Source organism: Phyllobates terribilis, unplaced genomic scaffold (genome assembly GCF_046119375.1).
Source record: "Phyllobates terribilis strain yellow unplaced genomic scaffold, ASM4611937v1 Scaffold_8__6_contigs__length_399053987, whole genome shotgun sequence".
Lineage (NCBI taxonomy): Eukaryota > Metazoa > Chordata > Amphibia > Anura > Dendrobatidae > Phyllobates > Phyllobates terribilis.
This window is the reverse complement of record NW_027362768.1, coordinates 346,033,389-346,058,350: the sequence shown is the minus strand read 5'-3', so window position 1 is coordinate 346,058,350 and position 24,962 is coordinate 346,033,389. Positions and strand designations below refer to the sequence as shown.

Genomic DNA, 24,962 nt, shown 5'->3' with positions numbered 1-24,962 from the left:
AGCTTATCTCACCACCTGTAGTTATTTAGGTGAAAGCTCCAAAATGCTTGCCTAATATGTCTGTTTATCCAAAAGGAAGTATAGAGGGAGAGCTAGATAGATAGCATTGCATTACATTACATGGCAATGCAATGCACAGTTGCTGAAGTTGAACCAAAATGAGCTTGTCATCTGGCTTCTGCAACTTTTAACATGAAAAATCCAATGAGGAGAAGAAAAGCAAAGCCAAAGAGTCCATCCCAAAATCCGACAAACAAGCCAAATGAACAAAAAGCATTGAATTCAATTCTTTCTGATTTTAGAAACTGCATTAAAGAAGGGGTGCACCGGTCCTGGAGATACTGCAATACCAGGTCAATGCGTGGAGTGGACAGAGCAAGCTCTTTTTCCATCTCCCTGTTCTAAAAATCCATTTAATATATGGTCCCCAGATAGGGGACGTATCAGATATTAAACTGATAAGAACAGATACTACACTTGATCTTAGCCAAAAGGCCGAGAAGCGATAACCAGAATTGGTTTCCGACTACGGTGCCACCCAAGGATTCTGAAAAGTCCATTTGTGGAGATGGCCACCTGGACTCCCGTTAAGAAGACATGCTGTCAACCTCTAGATCCCTCACATGCCTGCACTTTTCGGCTTGCTGCTGCTGCAATCCACGCGTTTTAGATCTGCATAACTCCACCTCTTTTAGCACAGTACCCTCAACCCCCGGCTGTTCCCACCCGCCTCAACACCGTTGGAAGGGAGGAGAACCAATTAAGGCGGGGGGGGGGTGGAACGAGCAGCTGTCTACCCTTAGCAGGAGGGTTGCTGATTAATTACCTCTCCTGCTGCTGCTGCTGCTGGCTGTCCAGCAGCAGACTGAAGGTGGCTGCTGCTGTGCGCAGGTATATAAAGGCTCAGAGCCTATTATGACACGCGCAGCCAGCGTTCCATTGCCACATTCCGTCTACTGCAGGCGGGATACCTGGATGGCTGAATGTCACTGAGAAGCTCACAGAGACCGCCATAAGCAACAGTTTAAAAGAATGCCACAGACTAATCAACCAAACTTTTTGGGTTGGTTTCTCTTTTATAGTCTGCAGGCATTAAATGAAAGAAGTCAGTGTTCCAGCAGAGGGAGACAACGTTTCAGAAAAGGCATTGTAGCAAACCAAAAAAGAAATTTTAAGCGCAGCAGAGTAACCAGCTCACATACCTGTTAGCTCAGGTGAGTTTAAAAGGCTGCTGTTGATAACAAGGGCATTTGCTAAATAGATGGTGTGTGTGCAACAATATACTGAAAGGTCAATTATATTGTGCAGCTTATCTCACCACCTGTAGTTATTTAGGTGAAAGCTCCAAAATGCTTGCCTAATATGTCTGTTTATCCAAAAGGAAGTATAGAGGGAGAGCTAGATAGATAGCATTGCATTACATTACATGGCAATGCAATGCACAGTTGCTGAAGTTGAACCAGAATGAGCTTGTCATCTGGCTTCTGCAACTTTTAACATGAAAAATCCAATGAGGAGAAGAAAAGCAAAGCCAAAGAGTCCATCCCAAAATCCGACAAACAAGCCAAATGAACAAAAAGCATTGAATTCAATTCTTTCTGATTTTAGAAACTGCATTAAAGAAGGGGTGCACCGGTCCTGGAGATACTGCAATACCAGGTCAATGCGTGGAGTGGACAGAGCAAGCTCTTTTTCCATCTCCCTGTTCTAAAAATCCATTTAATATATGGTCCCCAGATAGGGGACGTATCAGATATTAAACTGATAAGAACAGATACTACACTTGATCTTAGCCAAAAGGCCGAGAAGCGATAACCAGAATTGGTTTCCGACTACGGTGCCACCCAAGGATTCTGAAAAGTCCATTTGTGGAGATGGCCACCTGGACTCCCGTTAAGAAGACATGCTGTCAACCTCTAGATCCCTCACATGCCTGCACTTTTCGGCTTGCTGCTGCTGCAATCCACGCGTTTTAGATCTGCATAACTCCACCTCTTTTAGCACAGTACCCTCAACCCCCGGCTGTTCCCACCCGCCTCAACACCGTTGGAAGGGAGGAGAACCAATTAAGGCGGGGGGGGGGGTGGAACGAGCAGCTGTCTACCCTTAGCAGGAGGGTTGCTGATTAATTACCTCTCCTGCTGCTGCTGCTGGCTGTCCAGCAGCAGACTGAAGGTGGCTGCTGCTGTGCGCAGGTATATAAAGGCTCAGAGCCTATTATGACTCGCGCAGCCAGCGTTCCATTGCCACATTCCGTCTACTGCAGGCGGGATACCTGGATGGCTGAATGTCACTGAGAAGCTCACAGAGACCGCCATAAGCAACAGTTTAAAAGAATGCCACAGACTACTCAACCAAACTTTTTGGGTTGGTTTCTCTTTTATAGTCTGCAGGCATTAAATGAAAGAAGTCAGTGTTCCAGCAGAGGGAGACAACGTTTCAGAAAAGGCATTGTAGCAAACCAAAAAAGAAATTTTAAGCGCAGCAGAGTAACCAGCTCACATACCTGTTAGCTCAGGTGAGTTTAAAAGGCTGCTGTTGATAACAAGGGCATTTGCTAAATAGATGGTGTGTGTGCAACAATATACTGAAAGGTCAATTATATTGTGCAGCTTATCTCACCACCTGTAGTTATTTAGGTGAAAGCTCCAAAATGCTTGCCTAATATGTCTGTTTATCCAAAAGGAAGTATAGAGGGAGAGCTAGATAGATAGCATTGCATTACATTACATGGCAATGCAATGCACAGTTGCTGAAGTTGAACCAGAATGAGCTTGTCATCTGGCTTCTGCAACTTTTAACATGAAAAATCCAATGAGGAGAAGAAAAGCAAAGCCAAAGAGTCCATCCCAAAATCCGACAAACAAGCCAAATGAACAAAAAGCATTGAATTCAATTCTTTCTGATTTTAGAAACTGCATTAAAGAAGGGGTGCACCGGTCCTGGAGATACTGCAATACCAGGTCAATGCGTGGAGTGGACAGAGCAAGCTCTTTTTCCATCTCCCTGTTCTAAAAATCCATTTAATATATGGTCCCCAGATAGGGGACGTATCAGATATTAAACTGATAAGAACAGATACTACACTTGATCTTAGCCAAAAGGCCGAGAAGCGATAACCAGAATTGGTTTCCGACTACGGTGCCACCCAAGGATTCTGAAAAGTCCATTTGTGGAGATGGCCACCTGGACTCCCGTTAAGAAGACATGCTGTCAACCTCTAGATCCCTCACATGCCTGCACTTTTCGGCTTGCTGCTGCTGCAATCCACGCGTTTTAGATCTGCATAACTCCACCTCTTTTAGCACAGTACCCTCAACCCCCGGCTGTTCCCACCCGCCTCAACACCGTTGGAAGGGAGGAGAACCAATTAAGGCGGGGGGGGGGGGGTGGAACGAGCAGCTGTCTACCCTTAGCAGGAGGGTTGCTGATTAATTACCTCTCCTGCTGCTGCTGCTGCTGCTGGCTGTCCAGCAGCAGACTGAAGGTGGCTGCTGCTGTGCGCAGGTATATAAAGGCTCAGAGCCTATTATGACACGCGCAGCCAGCGTTCCATTGCCACATTCCGTCTACTGCAGGCGGGATACCTGGATGGCTGAATGTCACTGAGAAGCTCACAGAGACCGCCATAAGCAACAGTTTAAAAGAATGCCACAGACTAATCAACCAAACTTTTTGGGTTGGTTTCTCTTTTATAGTCTGCAGGCATTAAATGAAAGAAGTCAGTGTTCCAGCAGAGGGAGACAACGTTTCAGAAAAGGCATTGTAGCAAACCAAAAAAGAAATTTTAAGCGCAGCAGAGTAACCAGCTCACATACCTGTTAGCTCAGGTGAGTTTAAAAGGCTGCTGTTGATAACAAGGGCATTTGCTAAATAGATGGTGTGTGTGCAACAATATACTGAAAGGTCAATTATATTGTGCAGCTTATCTCACCACCTGTAGTTATTTAGGTCAAAGCTCCAAAATGCTTGCCTAATATGTCTGTTTATCCAAAAGGAAGTATAGAGGGAGAGCTAGATAGATAGCATTGCATTACATTACATGGCAATGCAATGCACAGTTGCTGAAGTTGAACCAAAATGAGCTTGTCATCTGGCTTCTGCAACTTTTAACATGAAAAATCCAATGAGGAGAAGAAAAGCAAAGCCAAAGAGTCCATCCCAAAATCCGACAAACAAGCCAAATGAACAAAAAGCATTGAATTCAATTCTTTCTGATTTTAGAAACTGCATTAAAGAAGGGGTGCACCGGTCCTGGAGATACTGCAATACCAGGTCAATGCGTGGAGTGGACAGAGCAAGCTCTTTTTCCATCTCCCTGTTCTAAAAATCCATTTAATATATGGTCCCCAGATAGGGGACGTATCAGATATTAAACTGATAAGAACAGATACTACACTTGATCTTAGCCAAAAGGCCGAGAAGCGATAACCAGAATTGGTTTCCGACTACGGTGCCACCCAAGGATTCTGAAAAGTCCATTTGTGGAGATGGCCACCTGGACTCCCGTTAAGAAGACATGCTGTTAACCTCTAGATCCCTCACATGCCTGCACTTTTCGGCTTGCTGCTGCTGCAATCCACGCGTTTTAGATCTGCATAACTCCACCTCTTTTAGCACAGTACCCTCAACCCCCGGCTGTTCCCACCCGCCTCAACACCGTTGGAAGGGAGGAGAACCAATTAAGGCGGGGGGGGGGTGGAACGAGCAGCTGTCTACCCTTAGCAGGAGGGTTGCTGATTAATTACCTCTACTGCTGCTGCTGCTGCTGCTGGCTGTCCAGCAGCAGACTGAAGGTGGCTGCTGCTGTGCGCAGGTATATAAAGGCTCAGAGCCTATTATGACACGCGCAGCCAGCGTTCCATTGCCACATTCCGTCTACTGCAGGCGGGATACCTGGATGGCTGAATGTCACTGAGAAGCTCACAGAGACCGCCATAAGCAACAGTTTAAAAGAATGCCACAGACTAATCAACCAAACTTTTTGGGTTGGTTTCTCTTTTATAGTCTGCAGGCATTAAATGAAAGAAGTAAGTGTTCCAGCAGAGGGAGACAACGTTTCAGAAAAGGCATTGTAGCAAACCAAAAAAAAAATTTTAAGAGCAGCAGAGTAACCAGCTCACATACCTGTTAGCTCAGGTGAGTTTAAAAGGCTGCTGTTGATAACAAGGGCATTTGCTAAATAGATGGTGTGTGTGCAACAATATACTGAAAGGTCAATTATATTGTGCAGCTTATCTCACCACCTGTAGTTATTTAGGTGAAAGCTCCAAAATGCTTGCCTAATATGTCTGTTTATCCAAAAGGAAGTATAGAGGGAGAGCTAGATAGATAGCATTGCATTACATTACATGGCAATGCAATGCACAGTTGCTGAAGTTGAACCAAAATGAGCTTGTCATCTGGCTTCTGCAACTTTTAACATGAAAAATCCAATGAGGAGAAGAAAAGCAAAGCCAAAGAGTCCATCCCAAAATCCGACAAACAAGCCAAATGAACAAAAAGCATTGAATTCAATTCTTTCTGATTTTAGAAACTGCATTAAAGAAGGGGTGCACCGGTCCTGGAGATACTGCAATACCAGGTCAATGCGTGGAGTGGACAGAGCAAGCTCTTTTTCCATCTCCCTGTTCTAAAAATCCATTTAATATATGGTCCCCAGATAGGGGACGTATCAGATATTAAACTGATAAGAACAGATACTACACTTGATCTTAGCCAAAAGGCCGAGAAGCGATAACCAGAATTGGTTTCCGACTACGGTGCCACCCAAGGATTCTGAAAAGTCCATTTGTGGAGATGGCCACCTGGACTCCCGTTAAGAAGACATGCTGTCAACCTCTAGATCCCTCACATGCCTGCACTTTTCGGCTTGCTGCTGCTGCAATCCACGCGTTTTAGATCTGCATAACTCCACCTCTTTTAGCACAGTACCCTCAACCCCCGGCTGTTCCCACCCGCCTCAACACCGTTGGAAGGGAGGAGAACCAATTAAGGCGGGGGGGGGGTGGAACGAGCAGCTGTCTACCCTTAGCAGGAGGGTTGCTGATTAATTACCTCTCCTGCTGCTGCTGCTGCTGGCTGTCCAGCAGCAGACTGAAGGTGGCTGCTGCTGTGCGCAGGTATATAAAGGCTCAGAGCCTATTATGACACGCGCAGCCAGCGTTCCATTGCCACATTCCGTCTACTGCAGGCGGGATACCTGGATGGCTGAATGTCACTGAGAAGCTCACAGAGACCGCCATAAGCAACAGTTTAAAAGAATGCCACAGACTAATCAACCAAACTTTTTGGGTTGGTTTCTCTTTTATAGTCTGCAGGCATTAAATGAAAGAAGTCAGTGTTCCAGCAGAGGGAGACAACGTTTCAGAAAAGGCATTGTAGCAAACCAAAAAAGAAATTTTAAGCGCAGCAGAGTAACCAGCTCACATACCTGTTAGCTCAGGTGAGTTTAAAAGGCTGCTGTTGATAACAAGGGCATTTGCTAAATAGATGGTGTGTGTGCAACAATATACTGAAAGGTCAATTATATTGTGCAGCTTATCTCACCACCTGTAGTTATTTAGGTGAAAGCTCCAAAATGCTTGCCTAATATGTCTGTTTATCCAAAAGGAAGTATAGAGGGAGAGCTAGATAGATAGCATTGCATTACATTACATGGCAATGCAATGCACAGTTGCTGAAGTTGAACCAGAATGAGCTTGTCATCTGGCTTCTGCAACTTTTAACATGAAAAATCCAATGAGGAGAAGAAAAGCAAAGCCAAAGAGTCCATCCCAAAATCCGACAAACAAGCCAAATGAACAAAAAGCATTGAATTCAATTCTTTCTGATTTTAGAAACTGCATTAAAGAAGGGGTGCACCGGTCCTGGAGATACTGCAATACCAGGTCAATGCGTGGAGTGGACAGAGCAAGCTCTTTTTCCATCTCCCTGTTCTAAAAATCCATTTAATATATGGTCCCCAGATAGGGGACGTATCAGATATTAAACTGATAAGAACAGATACTACACTTGATCTTAGCCAAAAGGCCGAGAAGCGATAACCAGAATTGGTTTCCGACTACGGTGCCACCCAAGGATTCTGAAAAGTCCATTTGTGGAGATGGCCACCTGGACTCCCGTTAAGAAGACATGCTGTCAACCTCTAGATCCCTCACATGCCTGCACTTTTCGGCTTGCTGCTGCTGCAATCCACGCGTTTTAGATCTGCATAACTCCACCTCTTTTAGCACAGTACCCTCAACCCCCGGCTGTTCCCACCCGCCTCAACACCGTTGGAAGGGAGGAGAACCAATTAAGGCGGGGGGGGGGTGGAACGAGCAGCTGTCTACCCTTAGCAGGAGGGTTGCTGATTAATTACCTCTCCTGCTGCTGCTGCTGCTGGCTGTCCAGCAGCAGACTGAAGGTGGCTGCTACTGTGCGCAGGTATATAAAGGCTCAGAGCCTATTATGACACGCGCAGCCAGCGTTCCATTGCCACATTCCGTCTACTGCAGGCGGGATACCTGGATGGCTGAATGTCACTGAGAAGCTCACAGAGACCGCCATAAGCAACAGTTTAAAAGAATGCCACAGGCTAATCAACCAAACTTTTTGGGTTGGTTTCTCTTTTATAGTCTGCAGGCATTAAATGAAAGAAGTCAGTGTTCCAGCAGAGGGAGACAACGTTTCAGAAAAGGCATTGTAGCAAACCAAAAAAGAAATTTTAAGCGCAGCAGAGTAACCAGCTCACATACCTGTTAGCTCAGGTGAGTTTAAAAGGCTGCTGTTGATAACAAGGGCATTTGCTAAATAGATGGTGTGTGTGCAACAATATACTGAAAGGTCAATTATATTGTGCAGCTTATCTCACCACCTGTAGTTATTTAGGTGAAAGCTCCAAAATGCTTGCCTAATATGTCTGTTTATCCAAAAGGAAGTATAGAGGGAGAGCTAGATAGATAGCATTGCATTACATTACATGGCAATGCAATGCACAGTTGCTGAAGTTGAACCAAAATGAGCTTGTCATCTGGCTTCTGCAACTTTTAACATGAAAAATCCAATGAGGAGAAGAAAAGCAAAGCCAAAGAGTCCATCCCAAAATCCGACAAACAAGCCAAATGAACAAAAAGCATTGAATTCAATTCTTTCTGATTTTAGAAACTGCATTAAAGAAGGGGTGCACCGGTCCTGGAGATACTGCAATACCAGGTCAATGCGTGGAGTGGACAGAGCAAGCTCTTTTTCCATCTCCCTGTTCTAAAAATCCATTTAATATATGGTCCCCAGATAGGGGACGTATCAGATATTAAACTGATAAGAACAGATACTACACTTGATCTTAGCCAAAAGGCCGAGAAGCGATAACCAGAATTGGTTTCCGACTACGGTGCCACCCAAGGATTCTGAAAAGTCCATTTGTGGAGATGGCCACCTGGACTCCCGTTAAGAAGACATGCTGTCAACCTCTAGATCCCTCACATGCCTGCACTTTTCGGCTTGCTGCTGCTGCAATCCACGCGTTTTAGATCTGCATAACTCCACCTCTTTTAGCACAGTACCCTCAACCCCCGGCTGTTCCCACCCGCCTCAACACCTTTGGCAGGGAGGAGAAGAAATTAAGGCGGGGGGGGGGTGGTGGAACGAGCAGCTGTCTACCCTTAGCAGGAGGGTTGCTGATTAATTACCTCTCCTGCTGCTGCTGCTGCTGGCTGTCCAGCAGCAGACTGAAGGTGGCTGCTGCTGTGCGCAGGTATATAAAGGCTCAGAGCCTATTATGACACGCGCAGCCAGCGTTCCATTGCCACATTCCGTCTACTGCAGGCGGGATACCTGGATGGCTGAATGTCACTGAGAAGCTCACAGAGACCGCCATAAGCAACAGTTTAAAAGAATGCCACAGACTAATCAACCAAACTTTTTGGGTTGGTTTCTCTTTTATAGTCTGCAGGCATTAAATGAAAGAAGTCAGTGTTCCAGCAGAGGGAGACAACGTTTCAGAAAAGGCATTGTAGCAAACCAAAAAAGAAATTTTAAGCGCAGCAGAGTAACCAGCTCACATACCTGTTAGCTCAGGTGAGTTTAAAAGGCTGCTGTTGATAACAAGGGCATTTGCTAAATAGATGGTGTGTGTGCAACAATATACTGAAAGGTCAATTATATTGTGCAGCTTATCTCACCACCTGTAGTTATTTAGGTGAAAGCTCCAAAATGCTTGCCTAATATGTCTGTTTATCCAAAAGGAAGTATAGAGGGAGAGCTAGATAGATAGCATTGCGTTACATTACATGGCAATGCAATGCACAGTTGCTGAAGTTGAACCAAAATGAGCTTGTCATCTGACTTCTGCAACTTTTAACATGAAAAATCCAATGAGGAGAAGAAAAGCAAAGCCAAAGAGTCCATCCCAAAATCCGACAAACAAGCCAAATGAACAAAAAGCATTGAATTCAATTCTTTCTGATTTTAGAAACTGCATTAAAGAAGGGGTGCACCGGTCCTGGAGATACTGCAATACCAGGTCAATGCGTGGAGTGGACAGAGCAAGCTCTTTTTCCATCTCCCTGTTCTAAAAATCCATTTAATATATGGTCCCCAGATATCGGACGTATCAGATATTAAACTGATAAGAACAGATACTACACTTGATCTTAGCCAAAAGGCCGAGAAGCGATAACCAGAATTGGTTTCCGACTACGGTGCCACCCAAGGATTCTGAAAAGTCCATTTGTGGAGATGGCCACCTGGACTCCCGTTAAGAAGACATGCTGTCAACCTCTAGATCCCTCACATGCCTGCACTTTTCGGCTTGCTGCTGCTGCAATCCACGCGTTTTAGATCTGCATAACTCCACCTCTTTTAGCACAGTACCCTCAACCCCCGGCTGTTCCCACCCGCCTCAACACCGTTGGAAGGGAGGAGAACCAATTAAGGCGGGGGGGGGTGGAACGAGCAGCTGTCTACCCTTAGCAGGAGGGTTTGCTGATTAATTACCTCTCCTGCTGCTGCTGCTGCTGGCTGTCCAGCAGCAGACTGAAGGTGGCTGCTGCTGTGCGCAGGTATATAAAGGCTCAGAGCCTATTATGACACGCGCAGCCAGCGTTCCATTGCCACATTCCGTCTACTGCAGGCGGGATACCTGGATGGCTGAATGTCACTGAGAAGCTCACAGAGACCGCCATAAGCAACAGTTTAAAAGAATGCCACAGGCTAATCAACCAAACTTTTTGGGTTGGTTTCTCTTTTATAGTCTGCAGGCATTAAATGAAAGAAGTCAGTGTTCCAGCAGAGGGAGACAACGTTTCAGAAAAGGCATTGTAGCAAACCAAAAAAGAAATTTTAAGCGCAGCAGAGTAACCAGCTCACATACCTGTTAGCTCAGGTGAGTTTAAAAGGCTGCTGTTGATAACAAGGGCATTTGCTAAATAGATGGTGTGTGTGCAACAATATACTGAAAGGTCAATTATATTGTGCAGCTTATCTCACCACCTGTAGTTATTTAGGTGAAAGCTCCAAAATGCTTGCCTAATATGTCTGTTATCCAAAAGGAAGTATAGAGGGAGAGCTAGATAGATAGCATTGCATTACATTACATGGCAATGCAATGCACAGTTGCTGAAGTTGAACCAAAATGAGCTTGTCATCTGGCTTCTGCAACTTTTAACATGAAAAATCCAATGAGGAGAAGAAAAGCAAAGCCAAAGAGTCCATCCCAAAATCCGACAAACAAGCCAAATGAACAAAAAGCATTGAATTCAATTCTTTCTGATTTTAGAAACTGCATTAAAGAAGGGGTGCACCGGTCCTGGAGATACTGCAATACCAGGTCAATGCGTGGAGTGGACAGAGCAAGCTCTTTTTCCATCTCCCTGTTCTAAAAATCCATTTAATATATGGTCCCCAGATAGGGGACGTATCAGATATTAAACTGATAAGAACAGATACTACACTTGATCTTAGCCAAAAGGCCGAGAAGCGATAACCAGAATTGGTTTCCGACTACGGTGCCACCCAAGGATTCTGAAAAGTCCATTTGTGGAGATGGCCAGCTGGACTCCCGTTAAGAAGACATGCTGTCAACCTCTAGATCCCTCACATGCCTGCACTTTTCGGCTTGCTGCTGCTGCAATCCACGCGTTTTAGATCTGCATAACTCCACCTCTTTTAGCACAGTACCCTCAACCCCCGGCTGTTCCCACCCGCCTCAACACCGTTGGAAGGGAGGAGAACCAATTAAGGCGGGGGGGGGGGTGGAACGAGCAGCTGTCTACCCTTAGCAGGAGGGTTGCTGATTAATTACCTCTCCTGCTGCTGCTGCTGCTGGCTGTCCAGCAGCAGACTGAAGGTGGCTGCTGCTGTGCGCAGGTATATAAAGGCTCAGAGCCTATTATGACACGCGCAGCCAGCGTTCCATTGCCACATTCCGTCTACTGCAGGCGGGATACCTGGATGGCTGAATGTCACTGAGAAGCTCACAGAGACCGCCATAAGCAACAGTTTAAAAGAATGCCACAGACTAATCAACCAAACTTTTTGGGTTGGTTTCTCTTTTATAGTCTGCAGGCATTAAATGAAAGAAGTCAGTGTTCCAGCAGAGGGAGACAACGTTTCAGAAAAGGCATTGTAGCAAACCAAAAAAGAAATTTTAAGCGCAGCAGAGTAACCAGCTCACATACCTGTTAGCTCAGGTGAGTTTAAAAGGCTGCTGTTGATAACAAGGGCATTTGCTAAATAGATGGTGTGTGTGCAACAATATACTGAAAGGTCAATTATATTGTGCAGCTTATCTCACCACCTGTAGTTATTTAGGTGAAAGCTCCAAAATGCTTGCCTAATATGTCTGTTTATCCAAAAGGAAGTATAGAGGGAGAGCTAGATAGATAGCATTGCATTACATTACATGGCAATGCAATGCACAGTTGCTGAAGTTGAACCAAAATGAGCTTGTCATCTGGCTTCTGCAACTTTTAACATGAAAAATCCAATGAAGAGAAGAAAAGCAAAGCCAAAGAGTCCATCCCAAAATCCGACAAACAAGCCAAATGAACAAAAAGCATTGAATTCAATTCTTTCTGATTTTAGAAACTGCATTAAAGAAGGGGTGCACCAGTCCTGGAGATACTGCAATACCAGGTCAATGCGTGGAGTGGACAGAGCAAGCTCTTTTTCCATCTCCCTGTTCTAAAAATCCATTTAATATATGGTCCCCAGATAGGGGACGTATCAGATATTAAACTGATAAGAACAGATACTACACTTGATCTTAGCCAAAAGGCCGAGAAGCGATAACCAGAATTGGTTTCCGACTACGGTGCCACCCAAGGATTCTGAAAAGTCCATTTGTGGAGATGGCCACCTGGACTCCCGTTAAGAAGACATGCTGTCAACCTCTAGATCCCTCACATGCCTGCACTTTTCGGCTTGCTGCTGCTGCAATCCACGCGTTTTAGATCTGCATAACTCCACCTCTTTTAGCACAGTACCCTCAACCCCCGGCTGTTCCCACCCGCCTCAACACCATTGGAAGGGAGGAGAACCAATTAAGGCGGGGGGGGGGGTGGAACGAGCAGCTGTCTACCCTTAGCAGGAGGGTTGCTGATTAATTACCTCTCCTGCTGCTGCTGCTGCTGCTGGCTGTCCAGCAGCAGACTGAAGGTGGCTGCTGCTGTGCGCAGGTATATAAAGGCTCAGAGCCTATTATGACACGCGCAGCCAGCGTTCCATTGCCACATTCCGTCTACTGCAGGCGGGATACCTGGATGGCTGAATGTCACTGAGAAGCTCACAGAGACCGCCATAAGCAACAGTTTAAAAGAATGCCACAGACTAATCAACCAAACTTTTTGGGTTGGTTTCTCTTTTATAGTCTGCAGGCATTAAATGAAAGAAGTCAGTGTTCCAGCAGAGGGAGACAACGTTTCAGAAAAGGCATTGTAGCAAACCAAAAAAGAAATTTTAAGCGCAGCAGAGTAACCAGCTCACATACCTGTTAGCTCAGGTGAGTTTAAAAGGCTGCTGTTGATAACAAGGGCATTTGCTAAATAGATGGTGTGTGTGCAACAATATACTGAAAGGTCAATTATATTGTGCAGCTTATCTCACCACCTGTAGTTATTTAGGTGAAAGCTCCAAAATGCTTGCCTAATATGTCTGTTTATCCAAAAGGAAGTATAGAGGGAGAGCTAGATAGATAGCATTGCATTACATTACATGGCAATGCAATGCACAGTTGCTGAAGTTGAACCAAAATGAGCTTGTCATCTGGCTTCTGCAACTTTTAACATGAAAAATCCAATGAGGAGAAGAAAAGCAAAGCCAAAGAGTCCATCCCAAAATCCGACAAACAAGCCAAATGAACAAAAAGCATTGAATTCAATTCTTTCTGATTTTAGAAACTGCATTAAAGAAGGGGTGCACCGGTCCTGGAGATACTGCAATACCAGGTCAATGCGTGGAGTGGACAGAGCAAGCTCTTTTTCCATCTCCCTGTTCTAAAAATCCATTTAATATATGGTCCCCAGATAGGGGACGTATCAGATATTAAACTGATAAGAACAGATACTACACTTGATCTTAGCCAAAAGGCCGAGAAGCGATAACCAGAATTGGTTTCTGACTACGGTGCCACCCAAGGATTCTGAAAAGTCCATTTGTGGAGATGGCCACCTGGACTCCCGTTAAGAAGACATGCTGTCAACCTCTAGATCCCTCACATGCCTGCACTTTTCGGCTTGCTGCTGCTGCAATCCACGCGTTTTAGATCTGCATAACTCCACCTCTTTTAGCACAGTACCCTCAACCCCCGGCTGTTCCCACCCGCCTCAACACCGTTGGAAGGGAGGAGAACCAATTAAGGCGGGGGGGGGGGGTGGAACGAGCAGCTGTCTACCCTTAGCAGGAGGGTTGCTGATTAATTACCTCTCCTGCTGCTGCTGCTGCTGGCTGTCCAGCAGCAGACTGAAGGTGTCTGCTGCTGTGCGCAGGTATATAAAGGCTCAGAGCCTATTATGACACGCGCAGCCAGCGTTCCATTGCCACATTCCGTCTACTGCAGGCGGGATACCTGGATGGCTGAATGTCACTGAGAAGCTCACAGAGACCGCCATAAGCAACAGTTTAAAAGAATGCCACAGACTAATCAACCAAACTTTTTGGGTTGGTTTCTCTTTTATAGTCTGCAGGCATTAAATGAAAGAAGTCAGTGTTCCAGCAGAGGGAGACAACGTTTCAGAAAAGGCATTGTAGCAAACCAAAAAAGAAATTTTAAGCGCAGCAGAGTAACCAGCTCACATACCTGTTAGCTCAGGTGAGTTTAAAAGGCTGCTGTTGATAACAAGGGCATTTGCTAAATAGATGGTGTGTGTGCAACAATATACTGAAAGGTCAATTATATTGTGCAGCTTATCTCACCACCTGTAGTTATTTAGGTGAAAGCTCCAAAATGCTTGCCTAATATGTCTGTTTATCCAAAAGGAAGTATAGAGGGAGAGCTAGATAGATAGCATTGCATTACATTACATGGCAATGCAATGCACAGTTGCTGAAGTTGAACCAAAATGAGCTTGTCATCTGGCTTCTGCAACTTTTAACATGAAAAATCCAATGAGGAGAAGAAAAGCAAAGCCAAAGAGTCCATCCCAAAATCCGACAAACAAGCCAAATGAACAAAAAGCATTGAATTCAATTCTTTCTGATTTTAGAAACTGCATTAAAGAAGGGGTGCACCGGTCCTGGAGATACTGCAATACCAGGTCAATGCGTGGAGTGGACAGAGCAAGCTCTTTTTCCATCTCCCTGTTCTAAAAATCCATTTAATATATGGTCCCCAGATAGGGGACGTATCAGATATTAAACTGATAAGAACAGATACTACACTTGATCTTAGCCAAAAGGCCGAGAAGCGATAACCAGAATTGGTTTCCGACTACGGTGCCACCCAAGGATTCTGAAAAGTCCATTTGTGGAGATGGCCACCTGGACTCCCGTTAAGAAGACATGCTGTCAACCTCTAGATCCCTCACATGCCTGCACTTCTCGGCTTGCTGCTGCTGCAATCCACGCGTTTTAGATCTGCATAACTCCACCTCTTTTAGCACAGTACCCTCAACCCCCGGCTGTTCCCACCCGCCTCAACACCGTTGGAAGGGAGGAGAACCAATTAAGGCGGGGGGGGGGGGTGGAACGAGCAGCTGTCTACCCTTAGCAGGAGGGTTGCTGATTAATTACCTCTCCTGCTGCTGCTGCTGCTGGCTGTCCAGCAGCAGACTGAAGGTGGCTGCTGCTGTGCACAGGTATATAAAGGCTCAGAGCCTATTATGACACGCGCAGCCAGCGTTCCATTGCCACATTCCGTCTACTGCAGGCGGGATACCTGGATGGCTGAATGTCACTGAGAAGCTCACAGAGACCGCCATAAGCAACAGTTTAAAAGAATGCCACAGACTAATCAACCAAACTTTTTGGGTTGGTTTCTCTTTTATAGTCTGCAGGCATTAAATGAAAGAAGTCAGTGTTCCAGCAGAGGGAGACAACGTTTCAGAAAAGGCATTGTAGCAAACCAAAAAAGAAATTTTAAGCGCAGCAGAGTAACCAGCTCACATACCTGTTAGCTCAGGTGAGTTTAAAAGGCTGCTGTTGATAACAAGGGCATTTGCTAAATAGATGGTGTGTGTGCAACAATATACTGAAAGGTCAATTATATTGTGCAGCTTATCTCACCACCTGTAGTTATTTAGGTGAAAGCTCCAAAATGCTTGCCTAATATGTCTGTTTATCCAAAAGGAAGTATAGAGGGAGAGCTAGATAGATAGCATTGCATTACATTACATGGCAATGCAATGCACAGTTGCTGAAGTTGAACCAAAATGAGCTTGTCATCTGGCTTCTGCAACTTTTAACATGAAAAATCCAATGAGGAGAAGAAAAGCAAAGCCAAAGAGTCCATCCCAAAATCCGACAAACAAGCCAAATGAACAAAAAGCATTGAATTCAATTCTTTCTGATTTTAGAAACTGCATTAAAGAAGGGGTGCACCGGTCCTGGAGATACTGCAATACCAGGTCAATGCGTGGAGTGGACAGAGCAAGCTCTTTTTCCATCTCCCTGTTCTAAAAATCCATTTAATATATGGTCCCCAGATAGGGGACGTATCAGATATTAAACTGATAAGAACAGATACTACACTTGATCTTAGCCAAAAGGCCGAGAAGCGATAACCAGAATTGGTTTCCGACTACGGTGCCACCCAAGGATTCTGAAAAGTCCATTTGTGGAGATGGCCACCTGGACTCCCGTTAAGAAGACATGCTGTCAACCTCTAGATCCCTCACATGCCTGCACTTCTCGGCTTGCTGCTGCTGCAATCCACGCGTTTTAGATCTGCATAACTCCACCTCTTTTAGCACAGTACCCTCAACCCCCGGCTGTTCCCACCCGCCTCAACAACGTTGGAAGGGAGGAGAACCAATTAAGGCGGGGGGGGGGGGGGTGGAACGAGCAGCTGTCTACCCTTAGCAGGAGGGTTGCTGATTAATTACCTCTCCTGCTGCTGCTGCTGCTGCTGGCTGTCCAGCAGCAGACTGAAGGTGGCTGCTGCTGTGCGCAGGTATATAAAGGCTCAGAGCCTATTATGACACGCGCAGCCAGCGTTCCATTGCCACATTCCGTCTACTGCAGGCGGGATACCTGGATGGCTGAATGTCACTGAGAAGCTCACAGAGACCGCCATAAGCAACAGTTTAAAAGAATGCCACAGACTAATCAACCAAACTTTTTGGGTTGGTTTCTCTTTTATAGTCTGCAGGCATTAAATGAAAGAAGTCAGTGTTCCAGCAGAGGGAGACAACGTTTCAGAAAAGGCATTGTAGCAAACCAAAAAAGAAATTTTAAGCGCAGCAGAGTAACCAGCTCACATACCTGTTAGCTCAGGTGAGTTTAAAAGGCTGCTGTTGATAACAAGGGCATTTGCTAAATAGATGGTGTGTGTGCAACAATATACTGAAAGGTCAATTATATTGTGCAGCTTATCTCACCACCTGTAGTTATTTAGGTGAAAGCTCCAAAATGCTTGCCTAATATGTCTGTTTATCCAAAAGGAAGTATAGAGGGAGAGCTAGATAGATAGCATTGCATTACATTACATGGCAATGCAATGCACAGTTGCTGAAGTTGAACCAAAATGAGCTTGTCATCTGGCTTCTGCAACTTTTAACATGAAAAATCCAATGAGGAGAAGAAAAGCAAAGCCAAAGAGTCCATCCCAAAATCCGACAAACAAGCCAAATGAACAAAAAGCATTGAATTCAATTCTTTCTGATTTTAGAAACTGCATTAAAGAAGGGGTGCACCGGTCCTGGAGATACTGCAATACCAGGTCAATGCGTGGAGTGGACAGAGCAAGCTCTTTTTCCATCTCCCTGTTCTAAAAATCCATTTAATATATGGTCCCCAGATAGGGGACGTATCAGATATTAAACTGATAAGAACAGATACTACACTTGATCTTAGCCAAAAGGCCGAGAAGCGATAACCAGAATTGGTTTCCGACTACGGTGCCACCCAAGGATTCTGAAAAGTCCATTTGTGGAGATGGCCACCTGGACTCCCGTTAAGAAGACATGCTGTCAACCTCTAGATCCCTCACATGCCTGCACTTCTCGGCTTGCTGCTGCTGCAATCCACGCGTTTTAGATCTGCATAACTCCACCTCTTTTAGCACAGTACCCTCAACCCCCGGCTGTTCCCACCCGCCTCAACACCGTTGGAAGGGAGGAGAACCAATTAAGGCGGGGGGGGGGGGGTGGAACGAGCAGCTGTCTACCCTTAGCAGGAGGGTTGCTGATTAATTACCTCTCCTGCTGCTGCTGCTGCTGCTGGCTGTCCAGCAGCAGACTGAAGGTGGCTGCTGCTGTGCGCAGGTATATAAAGGCTCAGAGCCTATTATGACACGCGCAGCCAGCGTTCCATTGCCACATTCCGTCTACTGCAGGCGGGATACCTGGATGGCTGAATGTCACTGAGAAGCTCACAGAGACCGCCATAAGCAACAGTTTAAAAGAATGCCACAGACTAATCAACCAAACTTTTTGGGTTGGTTTCTCTTTTATAGTCTGCAGGCATTAAATGAAAGAAGTCAGTGTTCCAGCAGAGGGAGACAACGTTTCAGAAAAGGCATTGTAGCAAACCAAAAAAGAAATTTTAAGCGCAGCAGAGTAACCAGCTCACATACCTGTTAGCTCAGGTGAGTTTAAAAGGCTGCTGTTGATAACAAGGGCATTTGCTAAATAGATGGTGTGTGTGCAACAATATACTGAAAGGTCAATTATATTGTGCAGCTTATCTCACCACCTGTAGTTATTTAGGTGAAAGCTCCAAAATGCTTGCCTAATATGTCTGTTTATCCAAAAGGAAGTATAGAGGGAGAGCTAGATAGATAGCATTGCATTACATTACATGGCAATGCAATGCACAGTTGCTGAAGTTGAACCAAAATGAGCTTGTCATCTGGCTTCTGCAACTTTTAACATGAAAAATCCAATGAGGAGAAGAAAAGCAAAGCCAAAGAGTCCATCCCAAAATCCGACAAACAAGCCAAATGAACAAAAAGCATTGAATTCAATTCTTTCTGATTTTAGAAACTGCATTAAAGAAGGGGTGCACCGGTCCTGGAGATACTGCAATACCAGGTCAATGCGTGGAGTGGACAGAGCAAGCTCTTTTTCCATCTCCCTGTTCTAAAAATCCATTTAATATATGGTCCCCAGATAGGGGACGTATCAGATATTAAACTGATAAGAACAGATACTACACTTGATCTTAGCCAAAAGGCCGAGAAGCGATAACCAGAATTGGTTTCCGACTACGGTGCCACCCAAGGATTCTGAAAAGTCCATTTGTGGAGATGGCCACCTGGACTCCCGTTAAGAAGACATGCTGTCAACCTCTAGATCCCTCACATGCCTGCACTTTTCGGCTTGCTGCTGCTGCAATCCACGCGTTTTAGATCTGCATAACTCCACCTCTTTTAGCACAGTACCCTCAACCCCCGGCTGTTCCCACCCGCCTCAACACCGTTGGAATTGAGGAGAACCAATTAAGGCGGGGGGGGGGGGGTGGAACGAGCAGCTGTCTACCCTTAGCAGGAGGGTTGCTGATTAATTACCTCTCCTGCTGCTGCTGCTGCTGCTGGCTGTCCAGCAGCAGACTGAAGGTGGCTGCTGCTGTGCGCAGGTATATAAAGGCTCAGAGCCTATTATGACACGCGCAGCCAGCGTTCCATTGCCACATTCCGTCTACTGCAGGCGGGATACCTGGATGGCTGAATGTCACTGAGAAGCTCACAGAGACCGCCATAAGCAACAGTTTAAAAGAATGCCACAGACTAATCAACCAAACTTTTTGGGTTGGTTTCTCTTTTATAGTCTGCAGGCATTAAATGAAAGAAGTCAGTGTTCCAGCAGAGGGAGACAACGTTTCAGAAAAGGCATTGTAGCAAACCAAAAAAGAAATTTTAAGCGCAGCAGAGTAACCAGCTCACATACCTGTTAGCTCAGGTGAGTTTAAAAGGCTGCTGTTGATAACAAGGGCATTTGCTAAATAGATGGTGTGTGTGCAACAATATACTGAAAGGTCAATTATATTGTGCAGCTTATCTCACCACCTGTAGTTATTTAGGTGAAAGCTCCAAAATGCTTGCCTAATATGTCTGTTTATCCAAAAGGAAGTATAGAGGGAGAGCTAGATAGATAGCATTGCATTACATTACATGGCAATGCAATGCACAGTTGCTGAAGTTGAACCAAAATGAGCTTGTCATCTGGCTTCTGCAACTTTTAACATGAAAAATCCAATGAGGAGAAGAAAAGCAAAGCCAAAGAGTCCATCCCAAAATCCGACAAACAAGCCAAATGAACAAAAAGCATTGAATTCAATTCTTTCTGATTTTAGAAACTGCATTAAAGAAGGGGTGCATCGGTCCTGGAGATACTGCAATACCAGGTCAATGCGTGGAGTGGACAGAGCAAGCTCTTTTTCCATCTCCCTGTTCTAAAAATCCATTTAATATATGGTCCCCAGATAGGGGACGTATCAGATATTAAACTGATAAGAACAGATACTACACTTGATCTTAGCCAAAAGGCCGAGAAGCGATAACCAGAATTGGTTTCCGACTACGGTGCCACCCAAGGATTCTGAAAAGTCCATTTGTGGAGATGGCCACCTGGACTCCCGTTAAGAAGACATGCTGTTAACCTCTAGATCCCTCACATGCCTGCACTTTTCGGCTTGCTGCTGCTGCAATCCACGCGTTTTAGATCTGCATAACTCCACCTCTTTTAGCACAGTACCCTCAACCCCCGGCTGTTCCCACCCGCCTCAACACCGTTGGAAGGGAGGAGAACCAATTAAGGCGGGGGGGGGGTGGAACGAGCAGCTGTCTACCCTTAGCAGGAGGGTTGCTGATTAATTACCTCTCCTGCTGCTGCTGCTGCTGGCTGTCCAGCAGCAGACTGAAGGTGGCTGCTGCTGTGCGCAGGTATATAAAGGCTCAGAGCCTATTATGACACGCGCAGCCAGCGTTCCATTGCCACATTCCGTCTACTGCAGGCGGGATACCTGGATGGCTGAATGTCACTGAGAAGCTCACAGAGACCGCCATAAGCAACAGTTTAAAAGAATGCCACAGGCTAATCAACCAAACTTTTTGGGTTGGTTTCTCTTTTATAGTCTGCAGGCATTAAATGAAAGAAGTCAGTGTTCCAGCAGAGGGAGACAACGTTTCAGAAAAGGCATTGTAGCAAACCAAAAAAGAAATTTTAAGCGCAGCAGAGTAACCAGCTCACATACCTGTTAGCTCAGGTGAGTTTAAAAGGCTGCTGTTGATAACAAGGGCATTTGCTAAATAGATGGTGTGTGTGCAACAATATACTGAAAGGTCAATTATATTGTGCAGCTTATCTCACCACCTGTAGTTATTTAGGTGAAAGCTCCAAAATGCTTGCCTAATATGTCTCTTTATCCAAAAGGAAGTATAGAGGGAGAGCTAGATAGATAGCATTGCATTACATTACATGGCAATGCAATGCACAGTTGCTGAAGTTGAACCAAAATGAGCTTGTCATCTGGCTTCTGCAACTTTTAACATGAAAAATCCAATGAGGAGAAGAAAAGCAAAGCCAAAGAGTCCATCCCAAAATCCGACAAACAAGCCAAATGAGCAAAAAGCATTGAATTCAATTCTTTCTGATTTTAGAAACTGCATTAAAGAAGGGGTGCACCGGTCCTGGAGATACTGCAATACCAGGTCAATGCGTGGAGTGGACAGAGCAAGCTCTTTTTCCATCTCCCTGTTCTAAAAATCCATTTAATATATGGTCCCCAGATAGGGGACGTATCAGATATTAAACTGATAAGAACAGATACTACACTTGATCTTAGCCAAAAGGCCGAGAAGCGATAACCAGAATTGGTTTCCGACTACGGTGCCACCCAAGGATTCTGAAAAGTCCATTTGTGGAGATGGCCACCTGGACTCCCGTTAAGAAGACATGCTGTCAACCTCTAGATCCCTCACATGCCTGCACTTTTCGGCTTGCTGCTGCTGCAATCCACGCGTTTTAGATCTGCATAACTCCACCTCTTTTAGCACAGTACCCTCAACCCCCGGCTGTTCCCACCCGCCTCAACACCGTTGGAATTGAGGAGAAGCAATTAAGGCGGGGGGGGGGGGGTGGAACGAGCAGCTGTCTACCCTTAGCAGGAGGGTTGCTGATTAATTACCTCTCCTGCTGCTGCTGCTGCTGCTGGCTGTCCAGCAGCAGACTGAAGGTGGCTGCTGCTGTGCGCAGGTATATAAAGGCTCAGAGCCTATTATGACACGCGCAGCCAGCGTTCCATTGCCACATTCCGTCTACTGCAGGCGGGATACCTGGATGGCTGAATGTCACTGAGAAGCTCACAGAGACCGCCATAAGCAACAGTTTAAAAGAATGCCACAGACTAATCAACCAAACTTTTTGGGTTGGTTTCTCTTTTATAGTCTGCAGGCATTAAATGAAAGAAGTCAGTGTTCCAGCAGAGGGAGACAACGTTTCAGAAAAGGCATTGTAGCAAACCAAAAAAGAAATTTTAAGCGCAGCAGAGTAACCAGCTCACATACCTGTTAGCTCAGGTGAGTTTAAAAGGCTGCTGTTGATAACAAGGGCATTTGCTAAATAGATGGTGTGTGTGCAACAATATACTGAAAGGTCAATTATATTGTGCAGCTTATCTCACCACCTGTAGTTATTTAGGTGAAAGCTCCAAAATGCTTGCCTAATATGTCTGTTTATCCAAAAGGAAGTATAGAGGGAGAGCTAGATAGATAGCATTGCGTTACATTACATGGCAATGCAATGCACAGTTGCTGAAGTTGAACCAAAATGAGCTTGTCATCTGACTTCTGCAACTTTTAACATGAAAAATCCAATGAGGAGAAGAAAAGCAAAGCCAAAGAGTCCATCCCAAAATCCGACAAACAAGCCAAATGAACAAAAAGCATTGAATTCAATTCTTTCTGATTTTAGAAACTGCATTAAAGAAGGGGTGCACCGGTCCTGGAGATACTGCAATACCAGGTCAATGCGTGGAGTGGACAGAGCAAGCTCTTTTTCCATCTCCCTGTTCTAAAAATCCATTTAATATATGGTCCCCAGATAGGGGACGTATCAGATATTAAACTGATAAGAACAGATACTACACTTGATCTTAGCCAAAAGGCCGAGAAGCGATAACCAGAATTGGTTTCCGACTACGGTGCCACCCAAGGATTCTGAAAAGTCCATTTGTGGAGATGGCCACCTGGACTCCCGTTAAGAAGACATGCTGTCAACCTCTAGATCCCTCACATGCCTGCACTTTTCGGCTTGCTGCTGCTGCAATCCACGCGTTTTAGATCTGCATAACTCCACCTCTTTTAGCACAGTACCCTCAACCCCCGGCTGTTCCCACCCGCCTCAACACCGTTGGAAGGGAGGAGAACCAATTAAGGCGGGGGGGGGGGTGGAACGAGCAGCTGTCTACCCTTAGCAGGAGGGTTGCTGATTAATTACCTCTCCTGCTGCTGCTGCTGGCTGTCCAGCAGCAGACTGAAGGTGGCTGCTGCTGTGCGCAGGTATATAAAGGCTCAGAGCCTATTATGACACGCGCAGCCAGTGTTCCATTGCCACATTCCGTCTACTGCAGGCGGGATACCTGGATGGCTGAATGTCACTGAGAAGCTCACAGAGACCGCCATAAGCAACAGTTTAAAAGAATGCCACAGACTAATCAACCAAACTTTTTGGGTTGGTTTCTCTTTTATAGTCTGCAGGCATTAAATGAAAGAAGTCAGTGTTCCAGCAGAGGGAGACAACGTTTCAGAAAAGGCATTGTAGCAAACCAAAAAAGAAATTTTAAGCGCAGCAGAGTAACCAGCTCACATACCTGTTAGCTCAGGTGAGTTTAAAAGGCTGCTGTTGATAACAAGGGCATTTGCTAAATAGATGGTGTGTGTGCAACAATATACTGAAAGGTCAATTATATTGTGCAGCTTATCTCACCACCTGTAGTTATTTAGGTGAAAGCTCCAAAATGCTTGCCTAATATGTCTGTTTATCCAAAAGGAAGTATAGAGGGAGAGCTAGATAGATAGCATTGCATTACATTACATGGCAATGCAATGCACAGTTGCTGAAGTTGAACCAAAATGAGCTTGTCATCTGGCTTCTGCAACTTTTAACATGAAAAATCCAATGAGGAGAAGAAAAGCAAAGCCAAAGAGTCCATCCCAAAATCCGACAAACAAGCCAAATGAACAAAAAGCATTGAATTCAATTCTTTCTGATTTTAGAAACTGCATTAAAGAAGGGGTGCACCGGTCCTGGAGATACTGCAATACCAGGTCAATGCGTGGAGTGGACAGAGCAAGCTCTTTTTCCATCTCCCTGTTCTAAAAATCCATTTAATATATGGTCCCCAGATAGGGGACGTATCAGATATTAAACTGATAAGAACAGATACTACACTTGATCTTAGCCAAAAGGCCGAGAAGCGATAACCAGAATTGGTTTCCGACTACGGTGCCACCCAAGGATTCTGAAAAGTCCATTTGTGGAGATGGCCACCTGGACTCCCGTTAAGAAGACATGCTGTCAACCTCTAGATCCCTCACATGCCTGCACTTTTCGGCTTGCTGCTGCTGCAATCCACGCGTTTTAGATCTGCATAACTCCACCTCTTTTAGCACAGTACCCTCAACCCCCGGCTGTTCCCACCCGCCTCAACACCGTTGGAAGGGAGGAGAACCAATTAAGGCGGGGGGGGGAGGGGGTGGAACGAGCAGCTGTCTACCCTTAGCAGGAGGGTTGCTGATTAATTACCTCTCCTGCTGCTGCTGCTGCTGCTGGCTGTCCAGCAGCAGACTGAAGGTGGCTGCTGCTGTGCGCAGGTATATAAAGGCTCAGAGCCTATTATGACACGCGCAGCCAGCGTTCCATTGCCACATTCCGTCTACTGCAGGCGGGATACCTGGATGGCTGAATGTCACTGAGAAGCTCACAGAGACCGCCATAAGCAACAGTTTAAAAGAATGCCACAGACTAATCAACCAAACTTTTTGGGTTGGTTTCTCTTTTATAGTCTGCAGGCATTAAATGAAAGAAGTCAGTGTTCCAGCAGAGGGAGACAACGTTTCAGAAAAGGCATTGTAGCAAACCAAAAAAGAAATTTTAAGCGCAGCAGAGTAACCAGCTCACATACCTGTTAGCTCAGGTGAGTTTAAAAGGCTGCTGTTGATAACAAGGGCATTTGCTAAATAGATGGTGTGTGTGCAACAATATACTGAAAGGTCAATTATATTGTGCAGCTTATCTCACCACCTGTAGTTATTTAGGTGAAAGCTCCAAAATGCTTGCCTAATATGTCTGTTTATCCAAAAGGAAGTATAGAGGGAGAGCTAGATA

The 24,962-nt window shown here is 45.3% G+C and overlaps 19 non-coding genes across 19 annotated transcripts; all 19 read right to left on the bottom strand.

The window, feature by feature from the left end:
* Window positions 1–316: 316 nt before the first annotated feature.
* LOC141160771 (U2 spliceosomal RNA) lies at window positions 317–507 on the bottom strand. Its single transcript, XR_012250524.1, has one exon. It is a non-coding gene; the product is annotated as a U2 spliceosomal RNA (small nuclear RNA).
* Window positions 508–1,622: 1,115 nt separating this feature from the next.
* On the bottom strand, window positions 1,623–1,813 carry LOC141160769 (U2 spliceosomal RNA). Its single transcript, XR_012250522.1, has one exon. It is a non-coding gene; the product is annotated as a U2 spliceosomal RNA (small nuclear RNA).
* Window positions 1,814–2,926: 1,113 nt separating this feature from the next.
* LOC141160768 (U2 spliceosomal RNA) lies at window positions 2,927–3,117 on the bottom strand. The gene has a single exon (XR_012250521.1). It is a non-coding gene; the product is annotated as a U2 spliceosomal RNA (small nuclear RNA).
* A 1,121-nt stretch (window positions 3,118–4,238) lies between these two features.
* On the bottom strand, window positions 4,239–4,429 carry LOC141160767 (U2 spliceosomal RNA). Its single transcript, XR_012250520.1, has one exon. It is a non-coding gene; the product is annotated as a U2 spliceosomal RNA (small nuclear RNA).
* Window positions 4,430–5,547: 1,118 nt separating this feature from the next.
* Window positions 5,548–5,738, bottom strand: LOC141160766 (U2 spliceosomal RNA). The gene has a single exon (XR_012250519.1). It is a non-coding gene; the product is annotated as a U2 spliceosomal RNA (small nuclear RNA).
* Window positions 5,739–6,853: 1,115 nt separating this feature from the next.
* On the bottom strand, window positions 6,854–7,044 carry LOC141160765 (U2 spliceosomal RNA). Its single transcript, XR_012250518.1, has one exon. It is a non-coding gene; the product is annotated as a U2 spliceosomal RNA (small nuclear RNA).
* Window positions 7,045–8,159: 1,115 nt separating this feature from the next.
* LOC141160764 (U2 spliceosomal RNA) lies at window positions 8,160–8,350 on the bottom strand. The gene has a single exon (XR_012250517.1). It is a non-coding gene; the product is annotated as a U2 spliceosomal RNA (small nuclear RNA).
* A 1,118-nt stretch (window positions 8,351–9,468) lies between these two features.
* LOC141160059 (U2 spliceosomal RNA) lies at window positions 9,469–9,659 on the bottom strand. Its single transcript, XR_012250047.1, has one exon. It is a non-coding gene; the product is annotated as a U2 spliceosomal RNA (small nuclear RNA).
* Window positions 9,660–10,773: 1,114 nt separating this feature from the next.
* Window positions 10,774–10,964, bottom strand: LOC141160763 (U2 spliceosomal RNA). Its single transcript, XR_012250516.1, has one exon. It is a non-coding gene; the product is annotated as a U2 spliceosomal RNA (small nuclear RNA).
* A 1,116-nt stretch (window positions 10,965–12,080) lies between these two features.
* LOC141159569 (U2 spliceosomal RNA) lies at window positions 12,081–12,271 on the bottom strand. The gene has a single exon (XR_012249573.1). It is a non-coding gene; the product is annotated as a U2 spliceosomal RNA (small nuclear RNA).
* A 1,119-nt stretch (window positions 12,272–13,390) lies between these two features.
* Window positions 13,391–13,581, bottom strand: LOC141160762 (U2 spliceosomal RNA). The gene has a single exon (XR_012250515.1). It is a non-coding gene; the product is annotated as a U2 spliceosomal RNA (small nuclear RNA).
* A 1,117-nt stretch (window positions 13,582–14,698) lies between these two features.
* LOC141160761 (U2 spliceosomal RNA) lies at window positions 14,699–14,889 on the bottom strand. The gene has a single exon (XR_012250514.1). It is a non-coding gene; the product is annotated as a U2 spliceosomal RNA (small nuclear RNA).
* A 1,117-nt stretch (window positions 14,890–16,006) lies between these two features.
* On the bottom strand, window positions 16,007–16,197 carry LOC141160760 (U2 spliceosomal RNA). The gene has a single exon (XR_012250513.1). It is a non-coding gene; the product is annotated as a U2 spliceosomal RNA (small nuclear RNA).
* A 1,122-nt stretch (window positions 16,198–17,319) lies between these two features.
* On the bottom strand, window positions 17,320–17,510 carry LOC141160758 (U2 spliceosomal RNA). Its single transcript, XR_012250511.1, has one exon. It is a non-coding gene; the product is annotated as a U2 spliceosomal RNA (small nuclear RNA).
* A 1,121-nt stretch (window positions 17,511–18,631) lies between these two features.
* On the bottom strand, window positions 18,632–18,822 carry LOC141160757 (U2 spliceosomal RNA). The gene has a single exon (XR_012250510.1). It is a non-coding gene; the product is annotated as a U2 spliceosomal RNA (small nuclear RNA).
* Window positions 18,823–19,943: 1,121 nt separating this feature from the next.
* LOC141159432 (U2 spliceosomal RNA) lies at window positions 19,944–20,134 on the bottom strand. Its single transcript, XR_012249439.1, has one exon. It is a non-coding gene; the product is annotated as a U2 spliceosomal RNA (small nuclear RNA).
* A 1,115-nt stretch (window positions 20,135–21,249) lies between these two features.
* On the bottom strand, window positions 21,250–21,440 carry LOC141160756 (U2 spliceosomal RNA). Its single transcript, XR_012250509.1, has one exon. It is a non-coding gene; the product is annotated as a U2 spliceosomal RNA (small nuclear RNA).
* Window positions 21,441–22,561: 1,121 nt separating this feature from the next.
* On the bottom strand, window positions 22,562–22,752 carry LOC141160755 (U2 spliceosomal RNA). The gene has a single exon (XR_012250508.1). It is a non-coding gene; the product is annotated as a U2 spliceosomal RNA (small nuclear RNA).
* Window positions 22,753–23,865: 1,113 nt separating this feature from the next.
* LOC141160754 (U2 spliceosomal RNA) lies at window positions 23,866–24,056 on the bottom strand. Its single transcript, XR_012250507.1, has one exon. It is a non-coding gene; the product is annotated as a U2 spliceosomal RNA (small nuclear RNA).
* Window positions 24,057–24,962: the final 906 nt, after the last annotated feature.